At 52.0% G+C, this 15,236-nt stretch overlaps 1 long non-coding RNA gene and 7 other non-coding genes across 8 annotated transcripts; 7 read left to right on the top strand and 1 right to left on the bottom strand.

Annotated features, from left to right (window-relative positions):
- Positions 1–531: 531 nt before the first annotated feature.
- On the top strand, positions 532–604 carry TRNAK-CUU (transfer RNA lysine (anticodon CUU)). Its single transcript has one exon. It is a non-coding gene; the product is annotated as a tRNA-Lys (tRNA).
- Positions 605–678: 74 nt separating this feature from the next.
- Positions 679–751, top strand: TRNAK-CUU (transfer RNA lysine (anticodon CUU)). The gene has a single exon. It is a non-coding gene; the product is annotated as a tRNA-Lys (tRNA).
- Positions 752–826: 75 nt separating this feature from the next.
- On the top strand, positions 827–899 carry TRNAK-CUU (transfer RNA lysine (anticodon CUU)). The gene has a single exon. It is a non-coding gene; the product is annotated as a tRNA-Lys (tRNA).
- Positions 900–5,626: 4,727 nt separating this feature from the next.
- TRNAK-CUU (transfer RNA lysine (anticodon CUU)) lies at positions 5,627–5,699 on the top strand. Its single transcript has one exon. It is a non-coding gene; the product is annotated as a tRNA-Lys (tRNA).
- A 76-nt stretch (positions 5,700–5,775) lies between these two features.
- TRNAK-CUU (transfer RNA lysine (anticodon CUU)) lies at positions 5,776–5,848 on the top strand. Its single transcript has one exon. It is a non-coding gene; the product is annotated as a tRNA-Lys (tRNA).
- Positions 5,849–5,923: 75 nt separating this feature from the next.
- On the top strand, positions 5,924–5,996 carry TRNAK-CUU (transfer RNA lysine (anticodon CUU)). The gene has a single exon. It is a non-coding gene; the product is annotated as a tRNA-Lys (tRNA).
- A 214-nt stretch (positions 5,997–6,210) lies between these two features.
- Positions 6,211–6,283, top strand: TRNAK-CUU (transfer RNA lysine (anticodon CUU)). The gene has a single exon. It is a non-coding gene; the product is annotated as a tRNA-Lys (tRNA).
- Positions 6,284–14,037: 7,754 nt separating this feature from the next.
- LOC149362105 (uncharacterized) lies at positions 14,038–14,991 on the bottom strand. Its single transcript, XR_016288481.1, has 2 exons — positions 14,800–14,991; positions 14,038–14,181 (listed from the first exon to the last, which is right to left on the bottom strand). It is a non-coding gene; the product is annotated as an uncharacterized LOC149362105 (long non-coding RNA).
- Positions 14,992–15,236: the final 245 nt, after the last annotated feature.

The following is a 15,236-nucleotide window of genomic DNA, read 5'->3' as shown; positions in this document are numbered from 1 at the left end:
ATCAGTCAAAATGTTTTTACAGGATAAGGGCTTATTTCTTCCGTGGGGTCATCACTGCCTTATCTGCAAGCAACCAGAAACGATAGATCACGTTTTTCTGCATTGTTGGGAAGGGGTTTACTTTTGGGACGTACTTCAAAGGACTATAAAGAAACAATTTCCACTTCACCCCCATGGAATACGGTATCTGCCCATTGAAAACGAGGACGGAGTACCTTTCGATCTGATAATGTTACTGGGCCTCCACAGTATTTGGCGCGCGAGAATGGCAGGATATTACTGTGATCCCGACGCGAGGCCAGCACGAATTTATTTTCGTGAAACTGTGCACCGGTTTGTTGAGAGTGTCAAATCTGTTGGCGAGGCTCCCGAGTGGCTGTCAAGGGTGGAGCCTTTGATGGCCCTAAAGGAATTTTAATGTGACGAAGCCAGCCCCTGGCAGGCTGACTATATCAACACCAAGTGTTCATTGTGTCCCGCCATTTTGTTGTGTAATGTCAAAGCCAGGCAATAAAGAAGAAAAAAAAAAAAGCCCGGCTAGCTCAGTCGGTAGAGCATGAGACTCTTAATCTCAGGGTCGTGGGTTCGAGCCCCACGTTGGGCGTTCAAGTCTTTTTTTTCTTCTTTCGCGGAAGAAACTATCATACAAATGGCATTCTTATTCCGGCCGTCCGCGTCGCCCGGCTAGCTCAGTCGGTAGAGCATGAGACTCTTAATCTCAGGGTCGTGGGTTCGAGCCCCACGTTGGGCGTACAGGTCTTTTTTTTTCTTCTTTCGCGGAAGAAACTATCATACAAATGGCATTCTTAGTCCGGCCGGCTGCGTCGCCCGGCTAGCTCAGTCGGTAGAGCATGAGACTCTTAATCTCAGGGTCGTGGGTTCGAGCTCCACGTTGGGCGTGCACGTCTTTTTTTCTTCTTTCGCGGAAGAAACTATCATACAAATGGCATTCTTAGTCCTGCCGGCTGCGTCGCCCGGCTAGCTCAGTCGGTAGATCATGAGTCTCTTAATCTCAGGGTCGTGGGTTCGAGCCGCACGTTGGGCGTGCAGGTCTTTTTTTCTTCTTTCGCGGAAAAAACTATCATACAAATGGCATTCTTATTCCGGCCGTCTGAGTTGCCCGGCTAGCTCAGTCGGTAGAGCATGAGACTCTTAGATTACCAGCATCGGTGAACTTCGTGTGAAAGAACGGCGCTGCCTGGTGATTGACCCTGCGAACCAGGACTTGCATTTGAAGCTGCACTGGCTGCTCTACAACGTGCCTGACGAGGACGTGCGTGTCGCCTTGGCGCCGTACGGAAAAGTCTCTGAAGTGGCCCGAGAGCGCTGGCGCGTACAAGCCGTGTCGGAGAAGGGCTCAACCACCAGACTCATCACACTGAAGTTAAAAGCTGGCATGAAGCTTGACGACTTGCCGCATCAGCTCAACGTCGGCGGGAAGCTAGCGCTGGTTGTTGTCCCGGGCCGGCCTCCGTTGTGCTTCCGCTGTCGAGGTACAGGCCATATCCGCAAAGAGTGTCGGGTCCCTCTGTGCGGTGCCTGCCGCCGATTCGGGCATGAAGACGGCCAGTGTGCTCGCAGTTACGTGAGCATTGCCGATCGCGGGAACAGTGAAGACTCATCTGAGTTGCTGATGGACGAGGCGGATGCTGAGGAGGCAGCCAGGGCAACTGGCAAAGTTTTAGCTCAAAAGGCGCCTTCGCTGACGCCTCTATCGAAAAAGAGTTCGACGACGAGCAGTGCTGTAAAGCCTAGTGAAGATGTGGGCCTTGAACCGAAGCAAGGAAGTGCTGACAAGGCGGAAGACGTGACGAAAGCCGCGGCCGAATCTCCGGAGAATGTGGAGGCTATCAGCACCGATGTCATGGACTTCAGCCAGGAAGCTGCTGGTCTTCCAGCCGGGAAACGCTCCCATGATGAGAGCGTCGGCGACAAGCCGCAGCCTTGTGTGGGTGGTGATGAGCCGCCGCCTAAAACATCGGGGACTCGACGCTCCACGTTGAAGCCCCGGCCGAACATTTCGGCCGAACCCCGGCAGGCGGGGAAACCGCCTCCGTAGCTACTCAATGAGGTTTCGTGTTTTGTTATTGTTTTTTCCTTTGTTGTCGTGGGAAGTACCCAGCAGACAGTGTGCCTTGGTCCGGAAAGGCTGGCGAGGGACATTCGTGTGGTTTGCTGACGTCAGCACTCGGGTTCCTGGATCAACGACCATGTACACTGCACACAGTGAGTTAGGAAATGTTGCACAATTTTGTAGAGTGGGCACTGTACGTCAAAGGCATTTTATTCCAAGTGCATGGCGATGAAAATAGACACAGCTCTGCGCGTAGCAACTTTGAACGCCTGAGGCCTTTGTGCAAGTAGGCGCCAATGTCAGCTGAATCGTCTACTTGCTGACAACGCGCTTGATATAGTAGCTGTACAGGAGACGAAAATGGAAAGTGAGGAAGCTACTGATCGTATGGTGTCCCATTTTCATCATGTCTTCAATGTTTGTGTTTGTCATTCTGTTGGCACCTCGGGCGGGTGCGTTATTTTTATGCGCAACAATCTAGGCATTATTGTAGAGTCTGTTTTCGCTTATACCGATGGACGTCTTCTTCTTGTTGATTTTACTTTTTCTAATTTGTGTTGGCGAGTTATCTGTGTGTATGCACCAAACGTTGAAGCCGAACGCCAGGAGTTTTCCAGTCGTCTTGAATATTATTTTGTTTGTGACAGAACCCTGCTGGTGTTGGGTGATTTTCCAATGTGTTTGTGTAGCGGCGGACCGTATGAAGCGCCTGCCGATGCGCGAAAAAAGTGCTGAGTTATTGAATAGTATTGTGCGTGACCATTGTTTAGAAGACATCGGTGAAATGTTTACTCACGGTAATACCCCTCAATATACACATTTCCAGCGTGACAGCCATGCTAGGTTGGATAGGCTGTATGTGTCTGCGGAACTCGTGCATCTCTGCATGGACTATGATGTTCAGCCTGTTGCATTCAGCGACCACTGCCTCGTAATCGCAACCTTTGGTGAAAAAAAAAACATACGTCCTTTAACTGGCACTTGTGGAAATTTAATATCAAGCTGTTGGAAGACGAAGATTTCATAAATGAAACTACAAATGAACTGCACAGTTTACTAGAGACGCAGACTGACAGCCTGGCTGTTCAGTGGGAAGATTTCAAAGAATGGGTGAAACGTAAAGCAACAGAAAAGAGTTGTCTTAATAAGCATAAAGAGAAAGAAAAGGAAACATAATTGAATGAGCAGTTAAAATTCATGAACCTGCATGGAAAGTTCTGAGCCCGGCCTTTTTTTGAAAGAATTGAGAGGAGTAAAAAGCCAGCTTGAACAAATAGACACAGACAAGTACAAAGCAGCCGTCATTGGCTCTAGGTCTGAGAAATGGTGGACTGGTGAAACGCCGACTAAACGGGCTTTGTCCGACGAAAAGCGTTACATTCGCCAGAAAGAAATCGCGCAGATAAGACACGGGGCTGAAGTTTCTAGCGACACGAAAGTTATCCAGAAGGTTATAATGGACCACTTTAACGGCCTTCTCGGAAATAAGCGGAAGACGGATGAAGCATTTCTGGTTCATTTTTTGCCCCTATTGCCAAGGCTTGAGGATGAAGTGAAGGTGCGCCTTGAGATGCCAATTAGTGTCGGAGAAATTGAATCCGCGATAGATGAACTGCAAAACGGAAAAGCACCTGGCCCAGATGGACTAAGCGCCAATTTCTACAAAGAATTCAAATGCATGATAGCTCCGTTTCTGCTCAATGTGCTCTCTGAGGCGTACGAGCGCAAAAAAAGTTCCACTTTCTTTTACTACATCACACATTGTCCTGATTCCCAAAACAGATGACCCGGAGAAGCGCTTGTTGGTGGGCTCTTATCGGCCGATAAGCCTCACCAACGTAGATTACAAGATATATATGAAAGTTCTAGCAAAGAGATTACAGGGCGTAATCAAAACTTTGGTTGGACCACACCAGACTTGTGGCATCAAAGGACGGAGCATCGTGACAAACATACACGTTGCACGTAGCATACTGGAATGCAGTGACGCCCTTGGGGTGCGCATTGCAATGATTCAGTTGGATCTTGCGAAGGCCTTCGATCGGGTTTCACATGACGTTCTTTTTTGCATTCTTGACCATTTGAACGTAGGGCGCTTTGTAGCGGAAGGCGTAAGAATGGCTTATGCGAACTGCAGCACGCGAGTAATCGTAAATAGGGAGTTGACGGACCGAATAGAAGTTAATTCTTCAGTGAGGCAGGGATGCCCTCTTTCGCCCCTACTGTTCGCGACTTACATAGAGCCACTCTGCTTGGCCATAATTAACAGTAACCGTATTTCCGGCTTTCAACTGCAGTCATCCCATATGAAAGTCCTCGCCTATGCAGATGATGTTGCCATTTTTTGCTCAAACAAGGACAGTGTTACTGAAGTTACCAGCCTAGTCGAAAAGTACTGTGAACAAACTGGCTGCCTGATAAACTGGGACAAGAGCTGTGGGTTTTGGCACGGTAATTGGGATGATGCACCGGAACACTTCTGTCGGTTGCAGTGGTCAAAACTGCCAACGCGGTATCTTGGCGTGCCTCTCGAATGTTATCGGGATCCCAATGACTGCTGTAACGATGAAGCGTCAAGGGCGAAGGAGAAGGCTGACTCGTGGCAAGGGAGGCAGTTATCGATGTTTTCGCGCCCCTCTGTCTGTAACATATTCCTTGTGTCAAAGATATGGCACCTAATGAATGTGTTGAGTGCATCCCGAGCCAATATTCAAAGAATTCACCGCGTCTTTGCTGTTTTTGTCTGGGCGTCGACGTGGGAGCGAACCAGTCGCACCAATTTGTCTATTCCTGTCAAAGGTGGTGGCCTTGTCTTAATCATTTGTTTTTACGCCAGGTTGTATCGTGATTCATCTTCCTCCGTGATCAATCGGAGAGCTTTTTGCGGACTGTTATTCAGCTGCGATTGCAGAGGCTGCTTCCAGAAAGTGCGGCGTCTTCGAGTGAGAATGTGCGTGGGTCCGGCGTAGGGTACATGAGAGAGGTTGTACTCTCGTCCAGGCTTCTCCAATTGCAATTTTCTCTTGACTACTTGCGTAAAGTTTCAAAGGAAAAGTTGTATAAGGTCTTGGTGGATATAATGATGCCAATTCCTCTTTACCGAAGCCTACACCGTGGGAGTCCAGGGCAGGATGTTTTAAAACGAGTTAAAAGAATGCCAGTTAACCCTTCTACAAAGACGTTTGTCTACAAATTGCATTCAAATACGCTTGCTGTTAAAATACGGCTGAACGAAAAGGGGATTTTCGTCCCCTGGACAACTAACTGCATCCTATCTAAATTCCTTTCTCTCTCTCTCTCCTGGAGTTTAGGGACGCCATCTTTCACTGGGACGTCCTCCAAAGAACTATCAAAAAAGATCTTCGCGTGGGCCCCTAGGGTATTAGGCTCTTGCCAGTTCGAAATGAAGAGCATGAGACTCGGTAGAGCATGAGACTCTTAATCTCAGGGTCGTGGGTTCGAGCCCCACGTTGGGCGTCCAGGTCTTTTTTTTTTGCTTCGGAGCAAGGAGCTGGGCGTATAAATGGGACTCTTATGGCGGCCGTCTTCGTCGCCCGGCTAGCTCAGTCGGTAGAGCATGAGACTCTTAATCTCAGGGTCGTGGGTTCGAGCCCCGCGTTGGGCGTGCAGGTCTTTTTTTTTTTGCTTCGGAGCAAGGAGCTGGGAGTATAAATGGGACTCTTATTGCGGCCGTCTTCGTCGCCCGGCTAGCTCAGTCGGTAGAGCATGAGACTCTTAATCTCAGGGTCGTGGGTTCGAGCCCCACGTTGGGCGTGCAGGTCTTTTTTCTTTGCTTCGGAGCAAGGAGCTGGGCGTATAAATGGGACTATTATTGCTGTCGTCTTCGTCGCCCGGCTAGCTCAGTCGGTAGAGCATGAGACTCTTAATCTCAGGGTCGTGGGTTCGAGCCCCACGTTGGGCGTGCAGGTCTTTTTTTTTTTTGCTTCGGAGCAAGGAGCTGGGCGTATAAATGGGACTCTTATTGCGGCCGTGTTCGTCGCCCGGCAAGCTCAGTCGGTAGAGCATGAGACTCTTAATCTCAGGGTCGTGGGTTTCAGCACCACGTTGGGCGTGTTTTTGCTTCGGAGCAAGGAGCTGGGCGTATAAATGGGACTCTTATGGCGGCCGTCTTCGTCGCCCGGCTAGCTCAGTCGGTAGAGCATGAGACTCTTAATCTCAGGGTCGTGGGTTCGAGCCCCACGTTGGGCGTGCAGGTTTTTTTTTTTTTGCTTTGGAGCAAGGAGCTCGGCGTCTAAATGGGACTCTTATTGCGGCCGTCTTCGTCGCCTGGCTAGCTCAGACATTGTGCTTCCGGCAGCCGAGCTGAACGGATCGCAGGGTCATGGGCTCCAGCGGAGCGGCGATAGCGGCCTTTGACGGCCGCGGAAACAGGATCGATGACGGCGAAGATAAGGATTACCAGATCATTTTGCCGACACTGCCAACAGGACGTGTTGTTTTCAACACCGTTTTTCTTCACGGCGACGTGCGAGCGAGGCCGTTCCGGGTCGAGGACTTCCGTGACGCCCTGGCCGAGACCGGTACGCTCCCCGACGTGGTCGCGTTGGGGGCGTACCAAATCAACCATGTGTGGGCGGTCACCCTGCGGAACACGGAGGCAGCAAAGAAGTTGCTCGCCTTCAATGAGCTGCAAGTTAAGGGACGTCGCTGCCTCATCATCGACCCGGAAGACCAGCAGGTGAAGCTGCGGCTACACTGGATGCTTCACGGTGTGGTCGACGACGACATCCGGACGGCATTCGCGGCGTTTGGCAAAGTGACCGACGTTACGCGTGAGCGGTGGCGGATACAAGGCGTCAATGACAAGAGCTCAACGACAAGAACTGTCCTATTGAAGTTGAAGCCCGGCTTGAAAGTGGAAGACCTGCCACACCAGGTACGCGTCGCTGGAGAGTTGGCTCTTGTTGTGGCGCCTGGGCGTCCAATGCAGTGCTTGCGCTGCCATGGTACGGGCCACGTGAGGTGTGAATGCAAGGTTCCCCGCTGTACGAAATGTCGGCGGTACGGCCACGCGGATAACGAGTGTGTCCGCTCTTACGCGGTGGCCGCGGGCGGTGCGTCGAAAGACGACTCTGCGGAACTTCTCATGGATGTTGTCGAGGCAAAAAGAATCTGCGAAAGGCATAGAGGAACCCGAAAAGCAAGCAGGCTCGACGGGCTCTTCGGGACCCTCTTGTCAGCATTCACATTTCTTACGAGCCACGCGGTCCCAACACGCCAGCACAGGACATTTAACGCTCCTGCTCAGCGACCACGAGGCGCCCCGCATCCCAACTTTCTCCTACGAGCGTCCCTTGACAAGCCACGATGCTGCGCCGTACGACAGCCGAGTTCTAAGGAGAAGCATCTGCAAGCAACACGCCTGGACTTGTCGCAAGAGGCCAGACAGCGAGGCGCCATTTCCTCCTTTCCCGGACGCCACCGCGCGCGGCAAAATTTGAAGCGGTTGGCCCGCGCGGTCGCTGGTTGGTCCTTTCGGACTGCCGTCGAGTGCTGCCTTTGGATTGGCCAGTTCTGAGGGGCCACCGTTCCTCAGGCTATAAAAGCCCCACCGCTGCAGCTTGGGAAGAGAGATGACCGAGAGGCGCCGACGATACGAGACGCGACGGCGAGGCCCTCCCAACTCTGCAGATCCGCCGAACCTCCTACGTATCAATAATCCAGTTATCTCATTCTTGTATCCATAAGTCTTACAATAAACCTGTTTCTTTATTCGAAAGAATCCGGCCACTTCTTGCTAACACTCCAGCAGCGATGCCGGACGGAAACCTGAAGGGGCGGAACCTTCTAAAAAGGAGACGGAGGCGTCGAGTGATGAAGCAAGCGTGCCGGCGCTCCCAGAAACCGAGCCAGCGACTCTGACCGAGGAGAACCTTGACCAGAGCGGCGCCCGCACGACCAGCGTCCCTGCTCCAGCGAAGCGGCCACACGCCCAGACCGGAACCGAAGGAGACCAGGCGGAAGCCCCCAGCGTCGAGGAGCCGCCGGCAAAAACGACCCAAGGACGGCGGTCCTCCATCCGGCCACGACCAAATGTGTCAACGGAGAGGAGAGCCCTCGAAAAACCGCCCCCGCATCCAGGCCTGGCACCAGCACCGGATGGCTCCGGTGTCAATGATGTCGTCTAGCCAAGCGCTAGACGCGAACGGTAAGCACCATGCTCCCGGCCTCTTTCTTCTGCATGAAAATGGCTCATGCGTTCCCCATAAACATCGGTACACTTAATGTCAGGGGACTGTCAAGCAAGAAGAAGCAGAGCCAGGTGTACCGCCTTTTAACTGAGCATGACATTGACTTTGTAGTGCCGGAGCTCCCATTTCGCTGGCTGGCCCCCCCTGGAAACAAGCGCTGCGCGCTCGCCGACGCTCAAAGCAGGCCCAGACTTTCTCGGACAAGTCGCGACATGCAGCGTGACTCATCCCGACGCCGCGGCGCCGACACGGACCCTTCCTCCTCTCCTCCTCTCCGTCGGTGCGAACTCCTCCGCCGCTCGACGGCTCTCGACCATTGGTCTAAATTGAATGGTGGCCAGTGATTGGAGGATTTGAACGGCTGGCTGCCGTAACCGTTTCCAGCGGCTTTAAAAGCGGAGCCGCGCTGAACCCGAGCAGCAGACGGGCAGCAGAAGAGCCATCACGCCGGAGCTACGCTCGCCGCCGGGGCCGCCCTTCTCCTGTGTGCCTGCCCGTGGTGCTCATGACCCTTGTATCATGTAAAAGCCCTTGTACATACTGTACATAAAGTTCATTTGACTCACCGTCGCCTCGACCGTTTCCTGGCTCGGACTCCTAGTCCCAACAGTGGTGGCAGAAGTGGGATGCCACAGTCCCAACAGTGGATGGCAGCTGCGGGATCGACCGGCGTCAGCTACCTCGGCGCGGTGAGTGCCTGATGTTTTCCCCTCAATTCGCCAGACTGCTCTAGCACACGTGATTGTAGTTTAGAGTAGGGCTGTGTGCGTAGCACTGTAGAGAGCTTTGCTGTTTCGAGCCAAGTCGGAGCGCTTTGAAACGAAAGCTGGTGCAGAGGGAGTTAACGAGGCGTTTTTGGAAAGAATTGCGCGTGTCATGCTAGTAGCGCTATAGTAGGGAACGGCAAGTGAATTCTAAGAAAAGGGCAAACTACAAGAGGCTATTGTGAGAGATGGAGAACTTCAAAGTGAAGGAACTCATCGAAATTTGTGAAGAATTGGGCATTGATTTGGGCCCCGCAAAACGAAAGCATGCGATTCTTGAGATCATGCGAAAGGAGAATGTAACGGCTGAGGAAGCCAATGAGGCCTGGGAAGAGATCACAGAACGCCGTGAGCGCGAGGAGGCAGAAAAACAGAGGCAGCTTCAGAATAAACGACGTGCTCGCGCTAAGAAACTGATGGACCTGGAGTTTGAAGCACACGAGATCTTTTATGAGAGAGATAGAACATTGTTCGCTCTGCGTAAGACCAACGGTCATCAGCTGAGAGACAGGCCGCAGCCCTTCGTGATCGCCGAAGATATGGCGAAATATTTGGCGGAGTTCGAGCGCGTCTGCGAGAGAAAGCGCGTTGAGCGGAATGTTTGGGCACAGAAGTTGGTATCCCTGCTTTCCAGCGAAGCGTATGACGTTGTCAAGCGCCTGTTGGACGACGGCTTGGCGGACTACGATGAGCTGAAAAGCTTCTTACTGGCGAGTTATAACGTGTCACCGCTGGACCTTCGCCAAAGGTACCTGCGAGAGAATAGCACCCCATCCTTTAACGATTTTCCGTACCAGTTTAAAGCCGACATTTTAGAGTGGCTCGAAAATGCTGAAGGGTCGGAGGATCGTGACGCAGAGGTAGAGTGCGTAGCTGTAGAGCAGAGCTGCCAGTGCGGCACAGAGGAAGGTAGTCCGTACGTGGCAGATGTAACTGCTGCTGTAACATTGGGAACTGCCCCGCATTCGCCAACTGAGAAAGCCTCTATACGATCGGAAAAGGTAGTCACAGCATCGGACGGAGTTACCGGAAAGCGAATCTCCTAGCGTGTCGAAAGCAGGAGAAGTTGCAGAACAGGGCAGAGAGGACGTCCGTCTGGACATTAATGAAAACGCCTGCGCCGACGCAAGCGAAGTAAACGAGGACGGCACACCGTGTTGTGCAGCGCATTCAACAGAAATGCAGAGACCTGAGACTCCCGATCAACGGATGCGGACGCATATAGAGTTTGCGGACGCTGAGTTGTGCGCTAGTGTTTGCAGCGAGCGATGCGAAACGAGTCCCGTGCTTTCGCACTGCTCTGAGCTTTGCGACATTCCAGAAAGCAGCTGCAGTAGCGGGAACACCGCGACTGAGTGCACAGCCGACCCTCAACCGAAATTGGCTGAAACGCGTCAGGAGCAGGACGAGAGCTGCGTGTCAGCAGTAATGTCAGTAGAAAACACTGGTTCGTCTGCGCCTGAAGAAACTAAGGTGCTGGACGACAGTGGAGAACAGAACGTTCCAGACGACATAGGGGCGGTAGACGTCAGCCCGTCCGAGAAAGATGAGGACGAATGCGCACTCAGTGACGCTGACAAGGAAGAACGCAGTTTGGAGGAGGCTAGTAAAGGCGCCAAAGACAGGCCTGATCTAGGTAGCACATATGAATCAGCTGACAATCAAAGCGACGTTGTCAGAGAGCAGAAACTTAGGCGACGGAAGCAGAATGTGCTTTCACAGGCGAAAGTGAAAGGAAAGCTCACGATAAAAAGCTGCAGACGGAAGGAAAGGCACCGCCAGTTCAGGAATGTGAGCTATCGCCACAAGGTGATAGCGAAACAAGAGAAACAGTGCTGCCGTCGAAAGGAGAGGAAAGGCAAGCTCAAGAGAGAGAGCCGTCACCGAAAGACGATGGAAGGCAGGCAAAAGAAAGAGTGGTGCCGCCGAAAGATGAAAGGCAGGCATAAGAAAGACAGGCGCCGCCGAAAAGAGAGAAAGGGCAAACGCGCGAAAACGGGTTTCCACCATCGGAAGCGCCAGCGTCGCCGGCAAAATGACTTCAGTAAAGTCAGTCACGTTGTCAGCCCTGAAACTAGCGTCAGAACCAGAGCTAAAGAAATGTGCAAGGCATTACTATCGCGCAAAGCGAAGCGCATAAGTGTGTCGGGGCACATAGGTCTGGGCAGTAGAATAAACTGCAAAAAGAAATCGTGCAAACATTCGCGCAGAAAAGTGCACCAAGGCACCAAACCGAGATTCAGGAGAGCGCTGCCCGGGAGGCGAAAAATTAAGGAGCGGGACAAGTGTGAATCTTGCCGCCAGCACAGAGAGAGCGAGACGCGCAAAGGCACGTGCTCTCATGCGGGCTCTCGCTTTCCGCTGCATTTACGGGAGAAACCGCGCTCCCACAGAAAGCGGCACGCGCGCAGAGGGAAAACGCGAGGACGGCTCAAAAAGCGAAAGATTGTACGTAGCCGTAGTGACAGAGGCAAGAAGGAACTGCCTAAGCGCTCGACCAAGCTTAGGTATCGCGATGGAAAGCCGCGAGTGGAAATAACACCATTTAGTAGGCGCAAAATCAAAAGGCCGGGTAGATGCGCACTTCGCATCGAGCGAAAATGCAAAAGGGTGCGCGAGAAATTAAAGCCTCGTGGGTCTCACTTACCGCCTGAGACAGAGAGAAAGAAAGAACGGTCCCATCGGAAGCGTTGCGCACTCGCTATGGGACGTCGCGACTGGCGCGCGAAGCGCAAAGAAAGGGACAAGTTGCCAGTCTATGAAAGCGAATCGCTCTCGTACTGTAGCTCCCGTAGAAACTGGAAAGACAAGTACAGAGAGAAAGAAAAGCGCGTATACCGCGAAAGAGGCAGAGACATTAGCTACCGCGGTAGTACAGAGAGAAACAAAAGCGCGTATACCGCGAAAGAGGCAGAGACATTAGCTACCACGGTAGTAGAGAGAGAGAGAGAAAAGCGCAGCACAGCGAAAGAGGCAGAGTCACTAGTTTCCGCTGTAGCGGGTGTCGTTTACCGTCCGTTGGAAGCGAGGAAAACGCGAACGTAGACGCACTAAGCCGTGTGTTCTAAGCAAGGCTGGCTTCGCCTCCTCGTGACCTACATTTTGTCTCTTCGCGAACAGCTGTTTTAAGTTCGCTCGTAGATCGGGGAAAAATTTATGTCCTCATTTGTGGCCTCAGCTGAGGGTTCTTCTGGCCGAGTGATCTCAAGAGAGCGAATTTATTTTGCATTCATTTCATTCCAAGTGTTGCATGTGTTTGACGCTTTGTTTGAGTTTATTACTTTCAAGTTCTCGTATCCCACATGTGTCTCTTGTTGGAGAGGGAACAAAAAGGGGACAGAAATGTAGCCAACAGAGTTTTGTGACATTGAAGTCTGGTGTTTTGACGGGTGACGGAGGGCACTTGCTCGTGTTGGGTGTTGCCTGTTGTCGGTCGGTTCTTCGCAACATGCAGAACGATCAACGATCGATGCTGAGAAGCAAGCTCTTCCGAAGGACCGAGCGAAGCTGATCCAGTCACCTGGGCGACTAAGCTGCGGAGCCGTGATCCTGTCCTGACGAGAGGGACCCGTTCTCGGGAAGGAGCCTGGAGCTACCTGCGGCTGAACACCGGACGAGAACTTAGAGGAGCCTGGCGTACGAGCGCGCCCCGCATCCGAGCCACGCGGAAGTAGCTCGTCTTCGTGGCGCATTGTCTGGCGGCGGTGGTGCTGTAGTGCCGGAGCTCCCATTTCGCTGGCTGGCCCCCCTGGAAACAAGCGCTGCGCGCTCGCCGACGCTCAAAGCAGGCCCAGACTTTCTCGGACAAGTCGCGACATGCAGCGTGACTCATCCCGACGCCGCGGCGCCGACACGGACCCTTCCTCCTCTCCTCCTCTCCGTCGGTGCGAACTCCTCCGCCGCTCGCCGACTCTCGACCATTGGTCTAAATTGAATGGTGGCCAGTGATTGGAGGATTTGAACGGCTGGCTGCCGTAACCGTTTCCAGCGGCTTTAAAAGCGGAGCCGCGCTGAACCCGAGCAGCAGACGGGCAGCAGAAGAGCCATCACGCCGGAGCTACGCTCGCCGCCGGGGCCGCTCTTCTCCTGTGTGCCTGCCCGTGGTGCTCTTGGCCCTTGTATCATGTAAAGGCCCTTGTACATACTGTACATAAAGTTCATTTGACTCACCGTCGCCTCGACCGTTTCCTGGCTCGGACTCTAAGTCCCAACAACGTCCTGGCAGTGCAGGAAACGAAAATTGACAGGGAAGAAGAGACCGGGAGCATGGTGCGACGTCTCACGTCTACGTGTTTTGCAGTAGCGGCCCACGCTGTAGGCACGTCTGCGGGTTGTCTCATTTTTGTAAAGAATGTACCGGGACTTGAGGTTCAGGCATATACGGCGTGTCCATCGGGTCGATTTGTTTTGATTGACTTCCTGTACAACAAAACATATTGGCGCATCATTTGTGTGTACGCCCCAAATGCGGTGGATGAGAGGACAGCCTTTTTTCAAAACGTTCAAAGGTACTTCAGTTGTGAGAAATCCCTGATCGTCATGGGCGACTTCAATTGCGTCCTCGGAGGCTGTGACGAAACCAGTGCACGGGCGTTTAGGGACAGAAGCACTGAGGTACTCTCAGAAATTATAGAGACGTGCAACCTCGATGATGTAGCGGAATGTTTAGAAGGCACGCGTTGTGTGAGGTTCACACATTTTCAGTGGTCAAGCCATGCGCGGCTAGATCGCATTTATGTGTCGCAGGACCCCAAGCAACCACCGATATCCATCGGACGGCCGACAGAGGTCTATTTCGGATGTTCTGTACGTCCGCTGAACATCCGCAAACAGCCGGTAGACGTCCGTCGGCCGTCCGAAAGGTGGCCAAAGGTATACGGTTCGCCCGCCGACGGACGTCCTGTTGAGTACGTCCATTGGCGGATCTTTCTCGAATATTCACTCCGCGCTTCACTCACTCCGCGCAATGCAATAAAACCAAAAACAATTTGATGCATAGCACGCATATTTTATTGTGGTTGATGATACATCAGCAGAGCAATGGGTTACATTCGGAAAATTTCTTAAATGTGACTCTTCAAATGTGGCAAGCTTGGGACACACATCCGTAATCTTCCCACCCACAGGATTTCTGAAATAAAAAAGAACGCAGCAAACATCAGTCATGTGAAACAAATGGCACAATGCAGTAGCCCAAGTAAAAACATTGGAACCAATTAATAGAAGTGTTTAATGCTGCAAGTATAACAGACAATGCACTTTAACAAACACCTCAATAAGTATAAGGCAATAACAGCTCCCACTTTTCCACACCATATTTGACAATGTATCTGTTCTTTATTTATTTTCATGGCCTTAAGGCACTAACCTGCGGAGCACTATACGCGACTGTGCACAGAAAGGCGCAAAGCTTCCGTTGCGAACCACTGCGACCTCACGTGCTTCCTATGTTCTGCCTTTCGCGCGTTGTCACTCTTTATATCGGCACAGTGAACATAGCGATGCCTTAAAAATTAACAAGATGCCAAAACACTCCGTCCCGCAACTTTGAAGAGGAGTGGGAATTAGTCGCGCGAGTTGAGGGCTCCCGCAGCTGTGTGATGTAGGCTCCCGAAAGTGTGAGAACAGCACGCACTTGGGGAAGCCATCTCCTCGCGCTTACTGCTCCCACTGTCCTGTGAACGAATGTTATATGAGCATGCTGCATTGTCCTAGAAGCAAAGTTCCAAGAAGTGTACTGGATACATACCTTCGTAGGCAATCACATGTGCACTAAGCCTTCATTACACCAAGGTCGACGCAGTACGGAATTCCGGTGTTCCAGAAGAGCTTCAGGCGCTTCCCGTATCTTTCGAATTGCTTAATTTACATACAACTTTCGTCCACAGACCGAACAAAGCCACATTTTATAATAACAGAGCTATAAAGATCTGCGCGACAACACTACGCGACATATAAACAACAGCGCTACGGAGCCGTACTGATGGATTGGATTGGTCTGACCGCGAACTGACATCTATGATGATGGTGATAGCAGAATGCACGGGAGTTTTGATGCTTACGAATGGTTTCAATGGCAAGATTAGCTAGCAAAACAGTGGACATGTCGCGCAACTCCTCTACTTTGGAGAAGTTTTATAAATATTCATTGAGTTCTTGCAAAATTCTGCAACACCTGCTTGTCCT

The sequence above is a fragment of the Amblyomma mixtum genome, chromosome 2, assembly GCF_055824585.1.
Source record: "Amblyomma mixtum isolate Tamu chromosome 2, ASM5582458v1, whole genome shotgun sequence".
NCBI classification, from domain to species: domain Eukaryota; kingdom Metazoa; phylum Arthropoda; class Arachnida; order Ixodida; family Ixodidae; genus Amblyomma; species Amblyomma mixtum.
The sequence above is the reverse complement of the archived record's forward strand: the minus strand, read 5'-3'. Positions and strand labels throughout refer to the sequence as shown.